Consider the following 24,988-nt stretch of genomic DNA (forward strand, 5'->3'; position numbering starts at 1 on the left):
TCTGAAAAGTCTCCTAAGCCTTTCGAAGGTGAAGGCGCTGCCTTTGAGGAAGTGAGCTCCTCGTCAGTGCAGATAATCAAGCAGAGGGGCCATTGGGTGGGCATTCAAGTACGGGACGCACCTTAACTGTCTCATCCAAACCTGACTGGTCTTGCCATTGTCCTGCGAGTAGCTGTGACGCCCATGGTGCCCACTTTCTTACCTGTGAAATGAGGGGTGGGACCAGAGCATGACTCGGACCTCTGTATGTTTCACAGCCCTGTGTTCAGATCCCTTTTTTTTTTTTTTTAAGAAACTGTTTATTTTTCATCAACGTATTTCCGTTTTAAGAGTTTGTGGAAGAGCAGCTTAAGACCACTCAGTGGTTGTTCCTACCCACTCGGTGGCCTGAGCAGTGGCAGGCCGAGCACTCCAGTCTTCAGTGGGGAACTGCTGAACAGGCCCAGAGGGCACCTGCACACCTTCGGACCAGTCCGCTGCCTCGGGCTGAGGAGCAGGGAGCTCAGGAGGTGGGGCGGTCCATTCGCCCTGAAGTTCCTCCTTGGTCACAGCCTTCTCAGCTGCCGCCTGCTCTTCCTTTTCAACCTCTTCAGGATCTCTGTAGAAGTAGAGATCAGGCATGACCTCCCATGGGTGTTCACGGAAGATGGTGCCACGCATGCGCAGAACTTCCCGGGCAAGCATCCACCACGTCAGACCCACTGAATGAGCTCCCTTGTTGTTGCATGGGATGGCAATGTCCACATACCGCAGAGGAGAGTCTGTGTTCCACAGAGCAATGGTAGGCAGGTTAACGTAAGAGGCCTCTGGGAGAGGCTGGTGGTCAGCCCTGGGATCAGTAACCACCGACCAGAAGTCTTGGCTCCCAGAAGCCTGCCTGGATCTGGTTAGTGAAGATGCCAGGAGAGAAGCAGCCAGCAATAGGAGTGGCTCCAGTGGCAGCAGCAAACTTCAGCACAGCTCGCTGGCCGGTATCCCTGGAGGATACGACACTGACATCAGCTGGTTTTCAATGGCAACAATGGCACGAGCTGCCAACAGAAGCATCTCCCAGGTTCTCTTCAGATTTATGATGTAGATGCCATCACTTTTCCTTTTGTAGACGTACTGTTCCATTTGGAAGTCAAGGTTGGTGCCACCTAAGTGGGTTCCTGCTGCAAGGAATTTGAGGACATCCTCCTCCTTCATTTGCAGGACGTCAAGGGCTCCGGACATTGTGAAAGTTTCCCTTTAAGTTACGACGGGAATCCAGGACAAAGCCGTATGGACCCCTGTCAGGCGCGGAAAGCAGATCCCGTTTTTTAAACCTGATTCTGACTACATGGCACCTAATTTTATAGGTTTAAAGCACTTCCTATTGTTCTGAGCACTTTCCTGTTCATGATCTTATCATCTCTTCCCCATTGCTCTCTGAAGTACATAGAGCCGGTATGATCACAGAGGCAGGGAAGGTTCTGCCTTCTGAAGGCTACCAGTAAGTTAGCAGTAGAGCCAGTGCAGAGGCCAGGTCTTGGGTGTGCCAGCCCACCGTCCGTTCTTGCCCATGGCACGTTCACTGGGCAGATGAGCCCGTGGAGCGGGGTTATCAACAGTACCGTGAAAATAAAAGTCTGGCTGTCGGTTGCTTTCAACTTTGAGTTTGCTGCTAAACTCCGAGACACAAAGTTGCTAACTATATGTGCGTGAATACATGGGTTATGTAAAAGTGATTTGTGCCCACGGATCTGGGTGGGGTATAAGTTGAATAATAAAAGTGTCTAATAAGCCTGAACTGGTCTCCCTTAAAACTTGTCGTGGCAGTGCTGAGAAGGGAGGGGCTGGCTACTGGGTCTGCTTGGTATTGCATCCAAGCTGAAAATTCAACAGGCGTATGGAAACATCAAATAAGATCTCACTGCTCTAATTCTTTATTCCGGCCCCTGGGGAATAATGCATCCAGTGCAACAACCCATTATCCCTGTGTGCTATTGTAAGTCCCCTTTCTCTACCTTTTTAAAAATCACTGTCTCTTTCTTTTTTTTTTTTTTGTGGTACGCGGGCCTCTCACTGTTGTGGCCTCTCCCGTTGCGGAGCACAGGCTCCGGACGCGCAGGCTCAGCGGCCATGGCTCACAGGCCCAGCCGCTCCGCGGCATGTGAGATCCTCCCGGACCGGGTCACGAACCCGCGTCCCCTGCATTGGCAGGCGGACTCTCAACCACTGCGCCACCAGGGAAGCCTGTCTCTTTCTTTTAATAAATCCAACCAGAGCAGTGAACGCAAATATGAAACCGTACAGTGTATGTGTATCTGCTGGACTCGTCAGTGGGTGATGGCTTTGCGCGTGGGAAACTCTCCGCGCTGACCTAACCTCTGTCTCCAGGTGAACTGGCATAATGATGAATCTTGCAGCACCCTACTCTTTCTTTCCGGGGGCTCCGATGACCTTTCCTCTTCTTCACCAGCTCTTGGTAAAGTGGGAGGAAGGGCACAGCCCTCCGGTTCCGCTTAGGATTTGTAACCTGAAGCCTGAGGCTTGTTCACCTGTGTGATGTAGGGACAGTGACTCAAGGGTCGAAGGAAGAGAAACAGGTGATGGAAGGAGGAGACTCACCAGGCAGGCCAGCCGTCTTGCCTTTGGGAGGGGCCAGAGGTCTTTGGGAACACGTGGGACTATGGTCCAAGCTGGACTCGGGGTGGGGGGGCAGCCTCCGTGGTGGTGGTGGAGAGGCCGCACATCTGGGAGGCCACGGAGTCCCAGACACAATGTTGAGGAGCCGTGAGGTCCTGGTCCTTCCTCAGGATTTGTTGTGTCTACTCACCTTAGATGCTGGAAAAGTTGGGGCGGGTGGCAGAAGGTGAGCTGCTGGGGAGACAGAGGTGCTCTGGCTTGGTGGGACTGTCCTACTGGCCTAAGCAAAGCCCAGGAATGCTGTCTTCACTCTGCTCACTAAAGCTCTGGCTTCTTTTCCTAGTCAGAGCCATACAGGGTAATCTGGTCATCCCTGGAATCATCCTAACATTGACGAGGTCACTGCTGCAGCTCCCCTCCCAGATGGCGTTTCAGTGTCTGCTTGCCCACTTCCAGGATCCCAGCTCACCCAGGGGCCCTGGCCCGCATTGGCTAGATCCAGTATTAGAAAGTCCCTTCCTTATGTGGAGCTGAACTCCACTGCCTTTCATCCTCCACCATTGGTTCTAGGTGTTAAGCTGGAGCTACGTGACATAAATCCAGCCACCCCCATGGGCCACCTCCTCAAACGTTTAAAGACAGATGTCCCATCTCTGCTGGGTCTTCTCTTCTCACGATGTGGTTGTCAGACCCCTCACCACCTGGTCACCCTGTTCTAGGGGTGAATCAGTTAGTAGGTCTTTGCTGTGTTTGCACTGTGGAGCACAGGTGTGAACGCCAGTCTACACTGAAGGAGGCTTCTCATCTTGGCGAGCAGGTCAGACCCCCGAGAGGACCACATCTGCTTTCCAGGATAGGCTTTGGCATAGACACTCCTGCCCAGCCAGCGTTCCGCATGAAAAGGTGGAGGAGGCAAAGCCTCTGAGGGTAGAGTCCTAGAGAGTAGCACCCATGAGGACCAGACCTGGAATCGGAAGCCAGGACACTGCTCCCCTCCCCAAAGACCCAGCGTTCACATCAGCGATAGACTTCCGTCTTCCCAATCTGAGTGGCCTGGATCCTTCCCAAAATCAGTGCAGGGCTCCCGGAGGGCACAGCGTCCACTGATCTCCCCTCAAGCCACTCGTCCACTCAGGATGTTTAAAATGGCAGGCACGACTATGACCTCACCCCGGTGGCGTGAGGCTGACACATGCAGTGTCTCTAAGCCGACTGAGCTCATTGAGAGCACGGCCAGATAATGCTGGCTGCAGGAGACTCAGGTCTGTGGCTGTCATCATTGCTGTAGCTTCTTGAAGGGGTTATTGGAAACAATCTTCAGTTATACCGAATAGCTGCAAGTACAGTGCAAAAAACCTTTTTCTTCCTCAACTATTTCAGCGTATGTTGCTGACATGATGCCCGTCACCCATGAATACTTTAGTTTATATATTCTACAAGCAAGGACGTGCTCTTACGTGACATAACCAATCATCGAAGGCAGGAATCGACCTGATTCATTACTAACATTTAATCCTCAGACCCCAGTCAACCAGCTGCCCCAGTGATGGTCTTTAGAGTGAAAGGACCCAGTCTAGGGTCACACACTGCATTTCGTTGTTGTGTCTCCCTAATCTTCTTCACTCTGGAACAGATTCCCGGTCCTTTCTTAACTTTCCAGACACTGACACTTTTGAAGACTCCAGGCCAACTCTTTTGACTAATGTCCCTCACGTTGGGTTTGTCTGATGTTTCCTCATGATTAGATTCAGGCTGTGCACCTTTGGCAGGAGTTTCATAGAAGTGATGCTGTGCCCTTCTTATTGCACCTTATCAGGCATCCCATGATTCCGATTTGTCCCAGACTTGGTGATATAGACTTTGATTACTTTTGTTTAAGGTGGTGTCACCAGCCTTCTCCACGGCAAAGTTACTCTTTTCCTCTTTGTAAGTAACCATGTGTGGAGATGCTTTGAGATTAGGTGAATATCCCGTTCCTTATCAAACTTCAATTTATTCATTTATCTATATCAGGATGAACTTGTGTTTCATATTTTATTCAGTGGATTGTACCTTATTATTATTATGTCTTTTGATGCTGAAATTGTCTCAGAGTTGCCCGGTGGGAATCCCTCCAATCTAGCTTTAGTGTCCTTTTCACAAGTCCCCATCATTCTCTGAGTGCTTCCTTACTTACGGTAAAGTAAGATATTCCAAATTCGTATTGTACTTTCCCTGCCCCTGTCTGGACTCAGCCCATTTTTCAGGGAGCCCTGATTCCTTTCAGTGGAGAATGGTATTTAGAAACCAAGATCTAAGGGCTAGGTGTGCTCTTTGGTACTGGGGTGGCTCCCAGACCCTCTTGGTGGACAGAGTGGAGAAATATGTGCGTGTATATCTACGCATACAATGGCATGTGTATTTGTATGTTTATCTAACTGAATATTAAAAACCGTCAGTTCACATAGATACCCCAAATTCCAGTCTAACACCTCAGGATTCACTTTAGTTTTCATCCTTTTTGTGCCTGTAGCTTCCGTCTCTAACAGTGGGAAATCTGGCTCCTGTTGATCTTCCTTATTTGATCAATCTCCCCTTATGTAATCTTGCATTGCCACCATCACCCCTTCCTGGCACAGATGCCCTCCTCATCCCTCTTGGCCTCCCAGGCTGTCCCCCTAACCTGGTGAGGAAGACCCTCCCAATCCTCTTAGGTACCCATGCCCCTCGCCTGGCTGCCCCCTCCTGGGACTCCCTCCTTACCCTCTGGAGCTCCAGCACCCCACACCAGGCTCCCCCTGTGGCCCTCGTCCCATGCAGGAACCTCTCACAGTGTTCAGGCTCCAGACCCTGAGCTGAGCTGTCCCTTGGTTGGGTCCTCCTCTCCACACTTGTGCTCCAACACTTGGCTCTGGGCCACTGTGTCTCCCCAGTGCTGTGGCGCAGGTGCCCACTTTTCTAGGACGCCCCCGTCAGCACCCCCGCCGCCACCGCCGTTTGTTTGTGGCCTGAATAGTTCAGGAAGAAAAAGAATAGGAAGAAAGAAGAGAGGTTGCAGCTGGGATTCTTAACTGCTGTCACCAGGGGGTCCTCCCTGCTCTCTTCAAATGAAAAGCTCCGGACAGCTGCCTGGCAAATGCTGGATTTGTAAAGGCCTGTGAGCAGGGCAACCTGCACTTTGGCACATTAAGGTGAAGTGCGGTGGGGACTGAGGCGGCCTTCGGGTAATATGTAGATTATCCCATTCTGAGGCACATTAACGAAGTGCTAATTGTGCTTCTGAATGCAGTTTGGTGCCAGTTGCAGGAATAACTCTGGCACCTGCTTGGACTTTAGACTTGCAGATTAACTCAAATGGAAAGAGTAGCAAAACAGGGAATAATTTGTTCTCTGATAAGCCACTTGGAAGCCAACTCATTTCTACAGTTGGTGTCAGAAAAGTGCAGCCCAGTGATTGGAACAGGAAGCTGTGTATCTGGTGTGCGGGGTTCTGTGTTGTTTGTGCCAACTTGCTGAACAGTCCACCTCACTTTGCATCCATTCGCCTCAGTTTACCTTCCCACTATTAGGGATGAGAAGAATTTTATTTACATAGGACAAATGGGATCCAGAGAGCTCTGTTTTCTGTCCTTGTCACTTGTACTCATGTGGACAGCTCCAATAAATTTGATGAGAAGGCAGAAGGGCAGGAAACGGGTATCTTCATTTCTGGGCGATTCTCTCAGGATGTGATTCTCAAAGTGGGGTCCCTGGACCAGCAGCATTGCCGTCAGCTTGCAGCTGGTTGGAAATGCAAATCCACAGGCCGCCCCTCCCCTCACCCCAGACCTACTGAATCAGAAGCTGGGGATGGGGCCCAGCGGTCTGTGGTTTAGAAAACCTGTGGCGTGATTCTGATGCACACCAAAGTTCGCCATGCGCTGATTGCTCTAGGAAATGTGGCCCAGTTCAGTCACGCAGGGTTTACCAGCATTTACTACTAAGTTACTCAGCATGTGGTTCCTGAGGTCCTACTGTGTGCCAGTAGTGGGGCTGAATTGTGAACAAGGCAGCCATGGTTCCTGCCTTCCCGGGGCATGTTGTCTCATGACTGATGCATTGAACAAGCAAACAGGTGGGCTGCTAGAAGTGAAACCACAGGTGCTTGGTGGGAGAATCGTGGAGGGTTCCTGGTTTAGTTACACAGGGGAGTCAGGGATGGCTACTCTGAGCAAGTGACATCTACACAGCAGCCATGCTCCCTGGGAAGCCATGGAAAGTTGGCTGGAGGGAGGAACAAGGTAGGGAAGTTTGTGAACCCTCCTGTATCCGTGAAGGCAGTCAGAAGAGTGCTGGCTTGAAGCCCAAGATGCAGGAGCCGGAGTGTGGGCTGAGTCTCTCCTTCTTCCTTTCCTCGCCTTTGCTCTGATATGACTTTGGAGGAGGGACTGTGTCTCCCTGGCTCGGTGGGGGGAGGGGGGATGGGGGCGGCGGGGCGGGGGGAGCTCTGTTTATTATCCAGCCGGCGGAGATAGCATCATCATCATTTTCCAGGGGCCAGATATGTGCAATATTAAAAAAGGAATCATGTGATTTGCTGACAGTACTTAATGGGTAATTCAAGGGGCCTTATTATTCCTATACATCATGTCTGGCTTGTGACAGGCAGCAGGGTTTCTGGCACAGAGGGGAAGCTCACGTGCCTTCAGTTTGGGTTTTTCCTTCCTTCCTGAGGTGACACCCGGCATCCAAGTCCCTATTTGAATGGCTGGTCCCTGAAGTGGAGGGGGGGCGGTCTCTGAAGGTAAGGGCTGGCCCACTGCTCTGCTGGTGGTTGAATAAGGTTGATCAGCCCAAGGTCTCTGACAGAGAAAGCTGCCAGAGATGCTGTTCCCAAACCCACTGACTACTGACCATGTGGGCAGAGGACAGTGTGCTTACATTTGTACCAGAGTTGGGTCAGAGGCTCTCTTTTTGTTTTGCGATGAAGGGCACATATGCATCCCCAGCGATATTTCTCACAATGCGTGTATGTGGACGGGGGCTCCTCTCATCCGCTTGGGAGGCACTCTTGACCTCTGCTTCCCCAGCATGGTGCCTGGCAGATGAAAAGACAACCATGGGATGCCTGGATGAATGAACAGGTGGAGCAGAAGAATTGGGACTTGCCCTAAGGGTCAAGGGGCCAGGTCTTTGGAGCAGGGACAGTCTCCTCCCAAAGAGGACAGACATTAGGGCAGCTTTCGTGTGCTTGGTTGCATTATTCTGCCCCTATTATATATGGAGACCCGGTTAACAGGTTCCTGAGCTCTTGGAAGGGTGGTCTGAGTGGCGAAGTGACGTACGCCTAGCACTGTGCCCGGTGCAGTCGGGCTTTCAGAAGCTGTTGCTGAATTAATGCAATCCATCATGTTTTTCTTTGAGGTCAGGGATTATTATTTCTAACACAGTCATCTTCCCGGGACTCCCCCTGGCTGTGTGGATAGGGGGCAAGGCAAACTGCAGAGTGGGGAACCCTTGCTCACTTCCTTCTCTGCAGGGAATGTCACAGGCAGTGTTACAGGGAAAGATGGCCTAGCAGGGACAGAGGACATGAACGCTTTCTGGGCTGCCCCAGTGCTTTCCCGTCATTCCTCACTTCCATACCTTGTGCAGTTTTTGCACCTTGGAAAACAGATATTGCCTTGTCTGTTTGTCTACACCAGCACCTCTTCCCAGGATACTGCCCAGCTGACCATCCTTGAGGCCAGGGGAGCTAGAGAAATTGTGCCTTTTTAACCCCATGATTGGGAAATTCTGACCATGCCTGCCATTCCTCTTACCTCTTGGTCATCCTGAAGGAGGCTAGGAAGGCCCATTTGTATATGGAGATAAGCTGGCGTGAGATAAAAATATATCTGCACAGCATTATTCTCTCTCTCTCTTTTTCTTTACAGTGTGCCAGTATGTTACATGTATTATATTATTTCTTTTTTTTTAAACATCTTTATTGGAGTATAATTGCTTTACAATGGTGTGTTAGTTTCTGCTTTATAACAGAGTGAATCAGTTATACATATACATATATCCCCATATCTTTTCCCTCTTGCATCTTCCTCCCTCCCACCCTCCCTATCCCACCCCTCTAGGTGGTCACAAAGCACCGAGCTGATCTCCCTGTACTATGCGTCTGCTTCCCACTTGCTATCGATTTTGCATTTGGTAGTGTATATATGTCCATGCCAGTCTCTCACTTTGGAAAAAAAGTGGTCATGAAGAACCTAGGGGCAGGCTGGGAATAAAGATGCACAGCGTTATTCTTAATAGCCAGAGGTGGAAGCAACCCAAGTGTCCACTGACAGACGAATGGATGGATGAACAAAATGTGGTCTGTACATACAGTGGAATGTTAATCAGCCATAAAGGGAGGAATTCTGACAAATGCTGTAACATAGATGAACCTTGGAGATATCATGCTAAGTGACGTAAGCCAGACATGAAAGGACAAATACTGTGTGATTCCACTTATATGAGGTCCCCAGAGCAGTCAAATTCATGGAGACAAAAAGTCAAATGGTGGTTTCTGGGGGAGGGGAGAATGGGGAGTCAGTGTTGAATGGGTGCAGGGTTTCAGTTGGGGAAGACAGCAAAGATGGGGGGATGGATGGTGGTGGTGGTTGCACAGCACTGGGAATGTACAGAACGCCACTGATCTGTACCCTTAAAAATGGTTCAAATGATCAATTTAATGTTACGTGTATTTTACCACAATTTTTAAAAGGTCTGCAGAGGGGCAAGTTGGTGCTGCAGGTCGGGCCTTCTAGATGCAGATGCTGGAGTGGAGTTTGGGCTGCAAGGTGACTTTGGGGACCCACACTTCTGAAGGAAGGGGGAGGAGGTAGGTTTGGGAAGAGGAGGACGTTGGACTGAATCTGGGGTGCGGGCCCCAAACCCTGGGGCTCTGGCCTGAGGACTACTCATCAGGCAAAGGGACCTGGCCTTTGATACCCGTACTTCTTCGCTCATCCCCCTGAGGGCTCAGTGCCCTCAGCTGAAGCTGACCTCGACCACAGAAGGGGACCTGTGGCACTTTTCTGTGTCTACCACGATTGGGAAATCAGAGGCCAAAGAGTCATTTGCAGGTTGGTTAAGGCATAACTACCTTCATTTAACAGATTGCTGACACTGATACTCAGTCAGGGGAGGTGAAGTAACTTGTTCTATCAGTGGGCAGGTCTAGAACCATATGCTCCCAACTCTTGGCCCACTCCACGTCCAGCTGCCTCACTGGTCCAGTACTCAGATCCTACCTCTGTCTCGTCTCTGACCAATGGGGTGATCACACCCATTTTACCTACCTTCTAGAATTTCCAGGAAGACATAGGTACCCGAAGCGAATACACTTGAATGAGACACCGTGAATCGGGTATTGATAACACAGCAATAATAACAACTCAGACATGAATGGGTTGGTGCGCTGATTCCACTGGTGGTCACTCACTAGGCGTCTTTGTGCGAATCATGGTTTTCATATTTGTATGCCTTGTGCATTGATTCCCACACATTATTGAGCACCTACTAAGTGCACAGCACTCTGCATGACCCAGTGAAGGACACAGCGTAGTGCCAGCCCTGGAAGATGTGCCCCCCTGGAGGGGCAGGACAAGCTAAAGGACAGGGCCAGGCAGCCGTGGAGAAGTGCCCAGTGAGTGGGGTCGACACGTGTGAAGAAGATGTGGGCCAGGGCACCGGCCTCAGCACTCTGAAAACACTGCTCCCCCACGGGATGCTCGAGGGCCGTGGGATTGTCTACTGAACAAACCCTTCATGAAAAATCACAGTTTAGCCAAAAAGCCAATATCCAGCTCTCTGCCCAAAGTCTCAAAGATTTTGAAACCCTTCAACTCCACGCCAGCATTTGCATCCAGAGGGCCCGGGCTTGTTCCTGTGCGGACCCACTTCTATCTCACTCCGAGCTGGCACTGCCAGCACATGGGCCTTTCTGGTCCCCTTCAGCAGAGTAACAGAGAGCAGACTGTATTATTTCCTAGGGCTGCACACTGGGTGGCTTAAAACAATAGAAATGTATCGTCTCACAGATCCGGAGGCTAAAAGTCTAACATCAAGTGTCGTAGGGCCACACTCCCTCGGAAACCTATAGCGGAGAATCCTTCCCGGCCTCTTGTCGCTTCTGCTGGTTTGCCTGCAGTCCTTGGTGCTCCTTGCTTGCAGCTGCAGCTCTCCAGTCTCTGTCTTCGTCCTTACATCGCATCCTCCCCGTGTCTCTGTGTCTCGCCATGGCCCTTGTGACTTCTTAGAAGGACACCCCAGTCCTATGGACACCGTATCCACCATGACCTCATCTTAACTAATTACATCTGCAGTGACTCTATTTCCAAATGAGGTCACATTCTGAGATACCAGGGATTAGGACTTCAGCATATCTTTTTTTTTTTTTTTTGGAGGAAAGACACAATTCAACTCAGAGCAGAAACCCAGAAAATACATTAGGTATCTCCTGGACACATGGTAGAAAAGGGTGCGTGTGATGTTGGGTGTGTTTTCCATGAGTGTGTGTGGAGGGTTGTTTTGCCTCAAAGTTGATGGGACACCAATATGTGTAAACTTTGACAGACACGCTGGGGTACTATTTACATTTTTATTCTCAAAGCCAATTATTTAAGTAAAAGCATATGCTTTGATTCCGGCCTTAAGTGCATTTGGGGTGCTCTTTCCTAGGATGTTAAGTGTAGCAAACACTTTACTAACACTAACTCTGATCAAGGCCAAAGGCCATAATCATACCGGTTCCATCCTGGAGAACTGAGGTCCAAGCGGGAGCAGACTTAATAGGTTTCCTCCTCCTTTTAGCTGTTGTGGGTATTTGCTGACGGTTAGTTGTTAACAGCATAAGCACCTGCCTATCTCTGCATGTGATTGTGTGTGTGTGTGTGTTGGATTATTCATTCTCGTCTCTCTCCGCACATTGTCGATGTGTGAGGTGTGAAGGGCACACAGAGAAGAAGGATGGCATCTTTGGTTTGAAAACAATCTCCAAAACAATGGAATGTCAAAAACCAGGCAGAGGCCAGAGGGGATTCTGTATGTGAAAAAGGACACACCAGTGGCACTGGGTGTATTCCCTGGCTGCGTTCCTTGACTGAGCAGACCTCTTACCTGGCTGTCTCTTCTCTCTGGGAAACTCCCTCTCTTTTCCCAGGACGTGCCCTGGGTCAAGGGCACTTTCCAGAGTGGAACTTTCTACAGCTTCGTCAGGTTCTTCCCAGCCTGGTTGCTAGGCAATGATGGTGCGCACTAGAGGGGCTGCTCCTGCCTGGGTGGCTGGCTCACCATCCCATCTGCAATTTAAATTCCCTGACAGGCAGAAGCAGCCAAGCTGTTCACTTGAGATTGCAAAAAGTTAGATTGAAATACAAGGAATATCCAGTGCCTGAAGCCCTTCATAAATTTTGTCTTGATAGTAACCGGGAGAGAGACGGGGAGAGACGGGAAAGTGTTCCACTTTAGACCTGCACAGTCGATTTACATTTGATCAACGTGTCCCAGGCCTCCCTCTGCCCCCGGCCTGCTCTCCTGGCCTCCCCGGGGTTCTCCACGTCCCTTTCCACGCATCTCCCTATCCTGTCCTTCGGGTGAGTGAGCCTCTGAGCATCTCTTCTGCCTTTCCATGGATGTCTGGACAAGAAGAAGCAGGGATGTAGCCACTGGCTAGTCAACCGCACCCACAGGTCCCACTGCCACCCCGTTCCTGGGCCCTCCCTCTCCTGGAGTAACCTGCACCCCTCAAAGGCCCGCAATGACAGGTCCCTTGGCAAAGCCCAGAGCAACAGCTGTGTTGACAACAGCTGGATCCTCCAGTCTGCCTGGGCCCTGACTGGCGTCCTTGAGGGGCACCTGAGGCTGTCTCTGGCCTCAGTGGCAGGGGCTGAGGTGGCAGGGAGTTCGACAGCAGAATCTCTGTAATTTTCCAGCTCAGATTCGTGAGGTGAAGAATCAGGTGCAGGGAAGGAGCCGCGGAATCGGCTTCTCTGGAGATTGGATGCTGTGATTAGCTCCCCCTTCAATCTCTCTTCTCCTCTCCCTGCTTTCACTCTTGGGCCCTGCCCTTTCTATCTCAGGCTCGTCCAGCTCTTTCTTATTCTCTTTTCTTTCTTTTTCTCCCGGTTCATCAAAGACTGTCCTTGAGGCCTCTGGCATTCCAGCGTCTGTCAGCGGGAAGGGCGGACACAGCTGGACTCTGGGACTTAAGGGAGAAAGCTGTTTCCTCTGCAGGCCACCCTGGTCACCTCCTAGTGAGACATGAAAGTGAAAATGGTGGTCTTGAGGGAACCATACACAGTTCCTGCCCTCTGTGAGCTTTCCCCTCTTAAACTGGATTATTTATACCTAATGGAATACAAGATTAGGACCATTGTCATACAAAACTACAAGCATCTTGGGCGTTGAGGGGGTTTAAGAGTGAAATTAAACCACTTAACACCTACTAGGATAGTTATGATTAAAAAAACCTTGAAAATAACAAGGTTGGTGGGGATGTGGGGAAATTGGAAGCTTCATGCATTGCTGGTGGGAATGTAAAATGGTTCAGTCACTGGGGCAAATAGTTTGACAATGCCTTAAAAAGTTAAACAGAGAACTACCATGTGACCCAGCAATTCCACTCCTAGGTATATACCCGAGAGAATTCGAAACAGATACTTGTACATCCATGTGTGTGACACGACTGTTGACAATTGCCAAGAGGTAGAAACAACCCAATGTCCATGGACAGATGGGAGGATAAAGAAAATGTGGTATATATCCATAAAATGGAATATTATTCACTCATAAAAAGAAATAAAATTTTGACATGTGCTGCAACATGGATGGACTTTGGAAATATGCTAAATGAAACAAGTCTGACAGAAGGACAAATATTGTATAATTTCACTTATATGAGGCACCTAGAATAGACAGATTTATAGAGATAGAAAGTAGAATAGTGGTTACTTGGGATGAGGGCAGGGGGAATGGGGGGAGTCATTGTTTAATGGAAATAGAGTTTATATTGGGGATGATGACAAAGTTTTGCGTATAAATAGTGACGATAGTATAAAACATTGTGAGTGTACTTAACGCCATCGAATTGTATACTTACAAATAGTTAAAATGATAAATGTGTATGTTTTGTCATAACCAAAGGGTGAAATGAAGCAGCAAGTCTGGGGGGAAGTTCCTAGTATGATGGGGGGAAGGGGAGAAGGAGGTGACCAAGCAGAATCTCTACGCCGAGGGGCACAGGCCTTGCTGGCCCGTGGTGTCGGGAGAGGGGGGCCTAATGAGGACAGTGAGAATGCTGGGTGTGACCTGGGTCCTCGGAGAGCATTGACGACTACTGCCACCATACAGATGACAAAACCAAGGCCCAGAGATCTCCCCAGGGTCTGGAGGGAAAAGAAAAAGGGGGATGAGTGTCTGGCCATCCCATGGGGAGTAAGGTTTAGGCAAGATGACATCCCTCCCAGCCACCCTCCCCGCCCCCCAGTACTGGAAACAGTTGCAAATGTACATCGAGGGAGGCGTGGTGGGAAAGTTGGGAGGACCTACCATGAGGAGGGAGAGGCCTAGGGATAATTAAAAGGCAGCCATAGCCTTGAGGGGACATTCGTGAGGGTCTCAACAGGATTCTGTGCTGCCCATTGGTTTCCACCTCTGGCCACTTCTCAAGTCCAGTCAGGGCATCACCTCACTGCCATGCCCTCCCTGCAACTTGAGCCTTGGAGACTGGCTGCCTTGGGGTCCTCTGTCGCTCTGGATGAGAGAGCAGGGAGAGGAATAGCCTGAAACCGAGGACCAGGCACTCAGCCCAGCTCTGAGGGGCCCAGGAAGTTTTGTGGAGGGCAGGTGGTGCTCTCAGAGCACAGGTGGAGGCAGACAGGACTTCTAGCATCCGTAATGGCACCGGGGGTGGGATTATAACTGGATTCCCTCTCTCTCTTTCTTTCGTGGTGCCCCCGGAGGACGCATGCTCTCCTTGCCTTTGTCTCCTCACCCCCGTCTCTCCTCCCTCCCCACAGGAAGCCCTGGGCAGCGGTATGTGACGCAGGTGGCCATGCCTCAATGCCAGTTGTGTTCAAAGCCAGCGGCCCTGTTTTCTCAGGTAAGCCAGACGAGCTTCCCTCTACCATTTGATCTTCATGTGTCTCGTGGTTACAAATAGCTCAGCCTTCCCGGTGCTGACGGCAGCGCTGGGACATTACAGTAATGTGCACATTCAGATCAAGTGCAGGCAGAGATGCTACAGCAGCTCTTCGCCACGGAACACTCAGCCTTCAATAATAGCATTTGGGGTCCCTCTGGAACCTTCCTCCGCAGAGGCACCTGGGATACCTCTCTCCCTCTCCGCGCTGCAACCCCGGGAGCTGAGGGGGGGCAAAGATGATTCTTGTTTTTGTTGATGAGGAAATGGAAATTCAAATAAGAGAACATCGTGCAGGAAATAAGAGGGCCAGGACTGTTACCACAATGATGATGAGACAATAATAACAACAGCAATACTTCGTGTGCGCCTGCTGGGTGCTGCTTCCTGGGGAAGCAGTTTGCCTGCACTGGGGCAGGTGCTGAGGTCAGTGAAGTCCAGGATCTGTCCCGGGCACAGGGACAGAGGGAGCCCCACCTCACAGCGAGTTCTCACTAATGCTCCTGACCTCTCTGTCAGGTAAAGTCAACTCAGGGCTGGTCCCAGGACAATCCTAAACTCAGAGAAAGCTGTCCTTTCCCTCCCTGCCTCCATGCCCCTATCTTAGGGTCCTCATGCTGTCGCTGGGACCTGACCCCTGCTCTCTCTTGCCTTCCTGAGCAGAGTTCCCCTCCCCCAGTTCTAGATCCTCTGGACCTAGCTGGGAGCAGCCCCTGCTTTCCAGGAGGCTGACTGCTAAGGGGATTGTCTAGTTTTCGGCTACTGTGCTGGCCCACTAACAGCATTTTTATTTATACAACCTTGGCAATGCCTTGCCTTAAGGTGGGAACCCAGTGACATGGTTAAGGGCTAAGATGGAACCACCAGCGACATTTCAAAGTCAAGAGTTCCGGGCAGGGAAGTTGGCCCTGGCTCTGTCCACACCTTCCCACCACAACTGCCCATTTCGTGGGAAAGAAAACAGAGCAAGGTAGCATCAGCACCATTTGCTAACGCTGCTATGTATACCTAAGTGAATTTTCCAGGACACATCTCTGAGTTGGAAGGCAGCGTATTAGAAGGCCCATTTTTCAGGAGAGGAAACTGAGGCACAGAGAGAAAAGCCTTAGTCAACCATAAGTAATAAATGGTAGACATAGAACCAGATCCCAGGCTTCCTAGTCCTGTGCCCTTCTGCTGCTACACTCCGCTTTGGCCCAGGTTCAAAGCTGCCAAAATGGACATTTGTTTTTTAACTTTTAGGCTGGTGGGTGACTGAGTAGAATCTTCGCGGATGCTGTGTCTCCTCTGGGCTCCTTGTGGGGCTGTTCGCTCCATTGGCACAGCTCGGTCTTTGAATAAGTGAGAGGAGCTTCTGGAAATATCAGTACATGGAGAGGACGAAGGGGAGAGGGGCATCTGCCTTTGCCCTAAATCCCAAATAAAAGGCTTCCCTGTCCCAGAGAATTAAGGCAGCCCCCTATTTTTTCTCCTCCCCTATTCCCACATCCTCCCCATCTGAGTCCTCAGAGGATAGACTCAGCTCTGACACCCAGGGAGAGGAAGGCCTTCTGGTTCCATTTCCACTGACCCTGTTCTATAAGCCCTTCCTCTGGCAGGTCGCAGGGCAGTTGCCTGATTTTTCAATGGACAGTCTCTGAGCATGGGCTGGGGCCGTGCAATTCACTGTGCTAACAGCAGAGGGCGCCCCTGACCTTGGAGAACGAATCATACCCGCCCCTTCCTCAGCCTTCGCGTCAGCCTGGCTTCTTGGGGGCCTTGCAGAGGGCGGTGCTCTGGGGGGAGTCCCAGGCACACCTGTGTCCCCGATCTCTGCTTCCTCCCTCCGTGTGCCTCTGTCTTCTGCTCTGTCTCCAGGGAAGCAGAGGAACAATAGGCTGTGGTAGACAGAGGAGAGACAGCTGAGCTGGGCTTGTGGGGACACTATTGCCATGTGGGCACGTTATGTCGAATTAGTGTCCTCATCCGAGGCTTGCCAAGCATTGTCCTCATAGGAGCATCATCAGCACCAGCTCCAAGCGGGAGAATGGATGCGAAGGGTCTGTAAACAGAAGGGTGCTCTAGGGATGCAACCCTGGACCTACCTGAGCGAACTGGGGCAAGTCCTCGGTCCTCGTGTGCAGAGTTCCTGCATAACACGAGGGACTGAACTGGAGGGTCGTCCACCTCTCCAGCCCCTTCCAGGGCTAAAAGCTGGGATTCATGTCAGCACTTTCTCTTTTCTTTCCACGGTTATGCCGGTCGGTGCCAGCACTCTGATGGCCACGTGGCAGAGCTGGGGGTGTGTGGGGACCAACGCGGCACCTGTAAAGTTACACCAAAGGTCTGATGGCAGCAGGGCCATTGCCTCCGTGTCTCAGTGCCCCCTCCTTCCCGTTCACTGGGAAGAGAATCCCTTTGAAGTCCTTACCTCCCGGAAGGAGGTCAGACTTCTTTCCCTTACTGGGGACCTTCCCTGGTCACACTCACTCTATCCCGACGCTCTGACATGGGTGGGGCTTGAGGGGGGCGGCAAAAGAGCCCATGAAATGGTTTTTCTCCTCCAAGGGCAGAGTTGTGGAAGAGGCTGGGAAAATCCGAGCTCTGGTTTTGGCTCTCCCATTACCTCCTTGGGCACTTGGGAGAAATCGCTGCACCTCCGAGTCTCAGTTTGCTTATCCATGAAGTGAGAGTTTGGAGATGGTTTCCCCTGCCTTTCCCATTCCAGTGTCTGTGCTCTCTGGGTCCTTGTCAAGCTTGTGTAACATCTGGCTCTTTGAAGAAGGGAAGTGAAGACGGAGGAGGCTGGGAGGGAAGAGATACCATTAGGAGGAGAGCAGAGAGGCAGGGGTGGAAGGAGAAAAGGAAGGCTGTGCTGGGTTGGTTTATGCCTGCTCAGAAGCGGGCAGCTGACCTTTGAAGACTTGACCCCCCTGGGCTGAAGGTCCTGAGACTATGGGGGGTGGGGTGACGGTCCTGGTCAGCTAGGAAAACACATCTTGGTGGCCGTCTGAGTGCCATCCATCCATCTAGACAGACTCCAGCCTCTCAAGACATTCAGAAACTGAAACTAGAGCACCTACAGCTCTGGGAGCCTGTGTGTGTGTGTGTGTGTGTGTGAGATGCACAGATGCCCATGGGACAGAAATACAAGCACAATGACACTTGTATGGGCAGGTGTCCACGGTAAACATGTATTCAGCCCCCGCACACACAGGGACACACTCATGAGCTCATGTACATACACAAGCCAACGTGCCTCCTGTTAGCAAAAGATCACATTGACCCCTAAGGCAAAGAACTGTTTACTTGAAGAAGCATCTCTTAAAACATATTAATAGAATACTTAGGCAGATTTTAACTTTAAAAACCCTGGAGAAGCAGAGACGAAGGTGAAGAGAAGGCAAGGGGGCTGGGGAGTGGGTAAAGGAGGTCTAATGACAAAGCACTTAGCCTGCATGTCTGGGCTTCGGCGTAAGCACCATATTTAATGATACATTCAACCTGATTTTCCAACTCATTGAAAACACTCGCCAGCTGCTGCGGAGTGACTCCGTTTATTGTGTACATGAGCTTGCTCTAACGGGGACCCCTGGAAGGAAGTCTCCAAGGAGAGCTGCAAATGAAAACTGAGCCAGAGAACTTAGGGCTGGCTGTTTTGATTGGGAGGTGGGGAGAATGCAGAGCTGGGGCACAGCCAGGAGTGTGGGCAAGGTTGGGGGTTCCAGAAACTTCCTCGGGCACATCCTGGAGGGGAACTCTTGTAGTGGGCAGTGTGAACTTCCTTCCTCTTGTGCCGCCCCCTCGGCAGACCCATATGTACAAACACGTGAAATGACGCATGAGGTTTTCTAGCACCTCTCAGGATGGCTCCCTGAGCTGGCTTCTCTTGCAGACGCCTGAACTGTCTGGCCCTGGCATCTGTGAGAAACAGGCGTCACCTTGCAAGGCCCCGTCCCTCCTAAACATCACCTCCCCGGGTTTGTCACGGATCCCTCTCCTCTCTTCTCCCAGCCACTGCGCGCTGGGTCCTTAGTGCTGTAGGCTCCCCCACTGTCCTCTTCTCTGTCCTGTCTGCCTCTGACAAGCTCTTAGAGGGAAGAAGAGGCTTTCCCACTGGCACATGCAGGTGCATAGCCAGGTTTGAGGGCTGCTGGCTTGTTGGAAGGTGGGATGGCGCTCCTCCAAGGAACTGAGACCCTGAGCAGTGAAGTTCTGGTCAGAAAGTGGGGATGTATTTACAAGAAGGTAGAGGCAGTTCTGGGTAAGGGACCTGGTCATCCACGGGTCAATTTGATCCATTCACATTGTAGCCCGTAATCAGCCCTCGGTTTGGGAGGAAAGTTTAGCAAGGCCTCCAAATCTTGCCTTGAGACAAGTGGGACCTGAGAACCCCTACTCCACTATCAGAGACCCCTCGACCTTGGCCTTTAAAGTCCAAAGCCAGGCCCACGTCTGTGAGGGCCGGGAGCGATCCCTTCCCATGGAAATGGATCTCTCCATTTCTGGCCAGGAGATCTGGCCCTGACACGATTCTGTGGGGACCCAGTCATCAGAAGTCGTCTGTATTAACCAGATTACGTGGCTGTGGATCAGCCAGATGGAGCGGAGGAGGCCTGGCTCTCCCGCGGGGCAGCTGCTGTGCCAGGGTGTGATCTGCTGTCAGCATCTCCCGCTTCCAAGCACATCACTTTGTCTCTGGCGTGTCTCCATCAGGTGGGGGCGGGGACGGCCCGTGCTGGGGCAGGACCTTGTACGCACAGTGAGTCAGAGAAGGCTGAGCTTGGACCTCTGCATCCCTGCCCCACGGACCCCCCGGGTGACCTCCCAGCGTGCTCAATTCTGGTGGCTCTGCTGTGAGAGAATTATTATATTAACGTGTCTGTAGCGCTTGCACATTCAGTTGAAATGTTTTGAAATCTTCTAATAAACGACTTTGGAGGACAGTGTCTGTAGAATTGTGCAGATGTGACCCTCCTAACTAGACAGGGCAGCTCACAGGCCAGTTAGATGTTGACATAAAGGCCGACGTCCAGAAGAGAGACCAAAGCCTGGTCATCCCGCTGACTAGCAGCAGAATCATTTCCCATAACATATTCCTTCTAGAAAGTCCCTGCTCTCTGTGGTTCAGTATTTCCCTAGTTTTAATTTTACTTCACTACGTAACCTCAATGCTGATCTCTTTTGTGAAACACAGTCACATGTCCCCACAGCACTGTGCCCGTCTTTGAAGGGCGATTTGAGCGTCGCTGATTGTCTAGACCCTTGGTTGGGGAGGAGGCCAGCTGGACTTAGCAAGACCCTGAACACACCTGGGCCATCTGACCCTAGCGAAGCAGGCCTCCCGGGAAATCAAAAGAGATGGGGAGATTTTTCTGCCCACCTCAGGCCATAGGCTTCCGGGGCAACCACCTGCCATGTACTTGCTGAGAAGTGACTGCGCTCACGGTGTTGAGCAGTTAGTTGCAGACACTTAAAGCAGTAGGACTTGAAGTTAGATCTAAAGAAGGACTTGCAGCTAGCAGTACTGACAGAGTAAGGACTGCTCATAATCTTTACGTATGATATTTTAAAAATTTCGTTTGAAAGCTTGTAGCATAGGGGAAGGGTGGGATCGTTTTGATGTACATTTTAAACAAAGGCTTGGAGTACATGAATATCCTGTTAACATTTTTTTACCAGCCCTTCTTCTGCTTTCCAAGATCGTACCGAAGCACGATTTTTATGTGAAGTCCCCCCATACACACCCCTGCACACACACTGGGAGCCTGGTAGGCCTGGGCGTCGGTAGCGGGAGAAGCTCGGTGACCTTGGGGATTGCCGCTGGGTGCAGGGACCGCGGTTCTGTGAATCCTCACGAAGCCCCTGGTCCCTGTCAGGGCCCCTCGCTGCCACAGCCAGGCAGGTTTCCCAGCGCAAGTAAATTCTGGAGGGGATTGACCTAGTTTCCAGAGTCTAAAGGGCGACAGAGGCCCCAGTCAGAACTCCTGTAAGTGGCCGATAAACAGTGTCTGCTGGAAAAAATAAATAAGTTCTGCAAAGGAGAGCAGACGCCCTGAATCCCTCTCCTCTCAAGGAGACTGCTTTCTCCAGGAGGGGTTCCCTGAGCTTTACACCTCCCTGTAATGCCCACCATGCTGCTGGGCCGCTCTGACAGCTGGCTCCTCTCACACCCCGTGGCAGAGGGGAGACTTCAGGACAGGCCTGGCCAAGCGGAAGGGGGCGGGGGGCTGATGGCCGTGCTTGGCCCTCAGGGTTGAACTTCATTGACTGCCAGCCCTGGGAGGCATAATGTCACACAAGCACACGCACACATACATGCCTGTGACACCTAATTTACATATTAGGGAAACTGAGGCTCAGAGAGGTTCAGTAATTTGAGTTGGCACAGCTATTAAACAGGCAAAGCCAGAAGCAACACCCAGTAGCCTGAGTTGCTCAAATCAAGTTCTCTTTCTCCTGTTCTGGTGCTATTCCAGCTTTTATCACATCACAATCACTTGGGGATCTTGTTAAAATGCAGGTTCTGATTCCCTAGATCTAGGGTGGGCCCAGAGATTCTGTATTTGTAGTAAGTTCCCCGGTAATGCCATTGCTGCCCTCCATGGAACAGAGTTTACATAGAGAGAGTCTACTGCAAATACCCTGAAGAGGCCGACCCTGGGGAGCACTGCCCATGAAATGGGAGGCTGGGATCATTCTGGGAAATGGGGAGACGTAAATACCAAGACTAGCTCAGGCCGTGGCAGAGGCAGAGAGGTCAGGAGTGGGTGGAAAGGGCAGTTGTGCCGTCTGCCCTGCTCCCTCCTTGGGACACTTCTTGGTTTGATTTTTGTGCTGGCCAGGTTTCCTGGGATGGGTACAATTTGTGCTGGTCTCAGTGGATGCCTGGAGCCAGAAATGGCCAGGAGTAGAGGGGTACTACGTCTGCCAAGTTCCATCCCTGGTCCAGGATTCTAACCTGCCAGCTTTTTCATTCATCTAGTGACTCAGACCCCTGGTAGACTGAATTTTCTAAAAATGTCTGTAACAATATCCTCCATCCTACACACTGTTCTTACAGTGGGACTTTCCATCTAGAGGTGGTGGCCTCTATTCCTTACCCGTGAACCTGAGTGGACGTGTGATTACAGCTGAAGTGCAGCTGTGTGTCTCCTGAGGCTAGGCCAACACAGCGTCCACCTGGCTCCCTTGGGACACGTGCTCCTGGGACCCAGCCACCATGCTATGAGGAAGCCCAACAGCCCCATGCAGGGTTCAGGTGTACCAGGTGAGCCCAGCCAAGAGCAGGTCTGTGAGTGAACAGGTCTTCAGATGATTCCAGTGCCCAGTCATGAGTCACTGCAGTCTTTGACTCTTTCCACCTGAGGCCACAGACACCAGGGAGCAAAGAAAGCCATCCTTGCTGGGCTCTTTTTGAATTCCTGACCAACAGAATCCTTGAGCATAAGAAAATGTTTTTTGCTAATGTCAGTGCATTTATGGTTGTACGTACATAGCAATAGTAACCAGTAGCGGCCCCAAAGCAGGGCTGCCTGAGGCCGCGTGGGTGACAAGGCTCAGAAGGGATCTGGGACAGTGAGGATGGAAGTGGCTCAGCCCCTGGGTTCATGAAGCACTTTGTACTTTAAAGGTGCTTTTCCATAGTAATGTCCCATCAACAATTCCCACTTTATAGGCAGGAGAACTCTCTTTTCAGCTGATCTTCAAGCCGAAGCTCGAGGAGATTACCAACTTGCTCAAGGCCACTTGAGGCAGGGCCAGGATCACCCCCTGAAGCAGACTCCAGAAGCAGAACTCTTCCAGTAACACTGCGCTGCCCCGGTCAGCCCTTGACAAATAAAACGTCCCTGCCTGGCGCAAAGCCACGGATGGCTGGAGCCCTCCCCTCGACATGATTAGTTAGAATTTTGCGCCTTTAGTACCCATCATGGGAGAAGAAAAATCTCTCGAACACTGTTAATAAACAGAGTCAGAGGAAGGCACTGGAACAGGGCAGGTGTTATTTATCAAATGTGAGAAATAAGCTAATCAAGAAAATCAATCCCAGGGTGACTGTTTCACGGGAGGGTGAGGGTAAGTGTGGGGAATTAGCTCAGTGGTGCTCCAGGATTTGAAGGCGACTAGGCAGTGAGCGGATTTCGGGGTCTTTGAGTCTATTTGGTAGCAGCTGTTTCTCCCCCTCTTCTCTATATCTGTCATGAGGGCGCCCATGGGAGGGTGCAGGGGCCAATGCTACGTGAAGGGGAGTTTTATCCAGATCCCTCTCCCTGGCAGGAACCTGCTTGTCAAATTCCTGGCAGGATGGAATGAAAGTAGCCGCCCTCCCCTTGAGTCACAGAGAGGGGAATTCTCCGTTTTCATATTCCATCTCTGGATTTCTGGTAAAAAGAGGTGCTTTTGTGTCCCCAGAGCTCTTCTGGCTTTGACAGAGGTTTGTTTTATGTGACAGTTGTATGTCTCGTCTTGATGAGGCTCTAGTACCCAGTTATTTGATAAAACACTCACCAGGACTCTGCTGTGAGGGCATCTTGTACATGCGGCTACATCCGAAATCAGTTGACTTTAATAAAGGATGTTACCCTCAATAATGTGGGTCAGCCTTGTCCAATCAGTTGAAGGCCTTAAGAGTTAAAACGGAGGTTTTCTGGAGAAGAAATTCTGCCTCAGAACCATGTGCCTTGATCTTGGACTTCCCAGATTCTAGAAATGTGAGAAAAAAAAATTGATGTTGTTTATAAGCTTAAAAAAAGAATTGTCCCAGCATCAAATCCTGCCTGAGTTTCCAAAATTTTTCCCCCAGTACTCCCCCAAATACTTCACTGAAACCCAGAGACAGGGAAAGATAATGTGAATGTCCGGGACACCAAGTCTAGGAGTGCCTGTTGACAATATAGGGCCCATTACCAATGCTCGGACCAGCAGTGCTGTCCAGGTGCCCAGGGAACAGATGGGGATGAAGGCCTCCATGACAAAGGCCTTGTAGATGCCGAGGGACATCAGCAGGAGGACTGCTGGCCAGAAAGTGTGGTCCTGGTCATAGCGTGTTACCTTCCAGACCTGGGCAGATGTGATGATGTAATGGACCAGACCGATGTCGCTCATCATTCATACTCATCTGGATGTATTTCATACTTACCAGCCTCACCATCACATGGGCTAATTCCTTTAAAAAACATATATATATATATATAAAAAGAAATGGTCATGAAGAACCTAGGGGTAAGACACAGACCTACTAGAGAACGGACTTGAGGACACGGGGAGGGGGAAGGGTAAGCTGTGACAAAGCGAGAGAGTGGCATGATCGTATATACACTACCAAACGTAAAATAGATAGCTCGTGGGAAGCAGCCGCATAGCACAGGGAGATCAGCTCGGTGGTTTGTGACCACCTAGAGGGGTGGGATAGGGAGGGTGGGAGGGAGGGAGATGCAAGAGGGAAGAGATATGGGGACATATGTATATGTATAACTGATTCACTTTGATATAAAGCAGAAACTAACACACCATTGTAAAGCAATTATACTCCAATAAAGATGTAAAAAACTTGTAAAAAAAACAAAACAAAACAACAAAACATATATATATACACACACGTACACACATACACACATATTTATACACACCTACATGGGTATCTTCTGTTGGCTCGCTTTCTCTGGAGAACACTGCCTGATCAGATGCTATTTTGAGCACATCATGTGGTCCTGATATTTTTTATTCTCCTCGACAGCTCTTTGATCCGAGGGCTCAGCAGGTGTGATGATGATGGTGGTGGAGGTGGGTGGAAGGTGAGGCTGGTGTGCAAACACACGTGCGGTCCGGGAGGATCCACATGCCGTGGAGCGGCTGGGCCCGTGAGCCATGGCTGCTGAGCCTGCACGTCCGGAGCGTGTGTTCCACAATGGGAGAGGCCACAGTAGTGAGAGGCCCGCGTACTGCAAAAAAGAAAAAAAGAAATAAGGAAAAATTGTTCCTATCCTCCAGGGATTTGCAGCCTCAGTTAAGGAGGTCAGATATACTCACATAATGCCAACGGTTTGCTCCCCTAAAACGTAATGAGCTTCAACGTGCAGCATCTCATTGCTGAAGAATTAGCAGCCAGCCTGTGTGCAGGCCCAAGGCAATCTCCCGAGGAACAAACCTGGAGGTGCAAGGGCATTGGGAGACAAGTCCATTTTGGATGGGGTTGAGTTGGGTTAATAAGGGCCAAGTCTGGAGGGGGTGAAATTGGAGAGGGCCTCTGAGGGGGGTGCTGGC

The 24,988-nt window shown here is 50.8% G+C and overlaps 1 long non-coding RNA gene and 1 pseudogene across 1 annotated transcript in view; one reads left to right on the forward strand and one right to left on the reverse strand.

The window, feature by feature from the left end:
* Positions 1-333: 333 nt before the first annotated feature.
* LOC137228646 (small ribosomal subunit protein uS2B-like) lies at positions 334-1,284 on the reverse strand (annotated as a pseudogene).
* Positions 1,285-14,624: 13,340 nt separating this feature from the next.
* Positions 14,625-24,988, forward strand: part of LOC137228647 (uncharacterized) — a 131,600-nt gene continuing 121,236 nt past the window's right edge. Inside the window, exon 1 of the long non-coding RNA XR_010945325.1 lies at positions 14,625-14,707. This is a non-coding gene — a long non-coding RNA (uncharacterized lncRNA). The remainder of the gene's footprint in view (positions 14,708-24,988) is intronic.

Source organism: Pseudorca crassidens, chromosome 8 (genome assembly GCF_039906515.1).
Source record: "Pseudorca crassidens isolate mPseCra1 chromosome 8, mPseCra1.hap1, whole genome shotgun sequence".
Classification (NCBI taxonomy): domain Eukaryota; kingdom Metazoa; phylum Chordata; class Mammalia; order Artiodactyla; family Delphinidae; genus Pseudorca; species Pseudorca crassidens.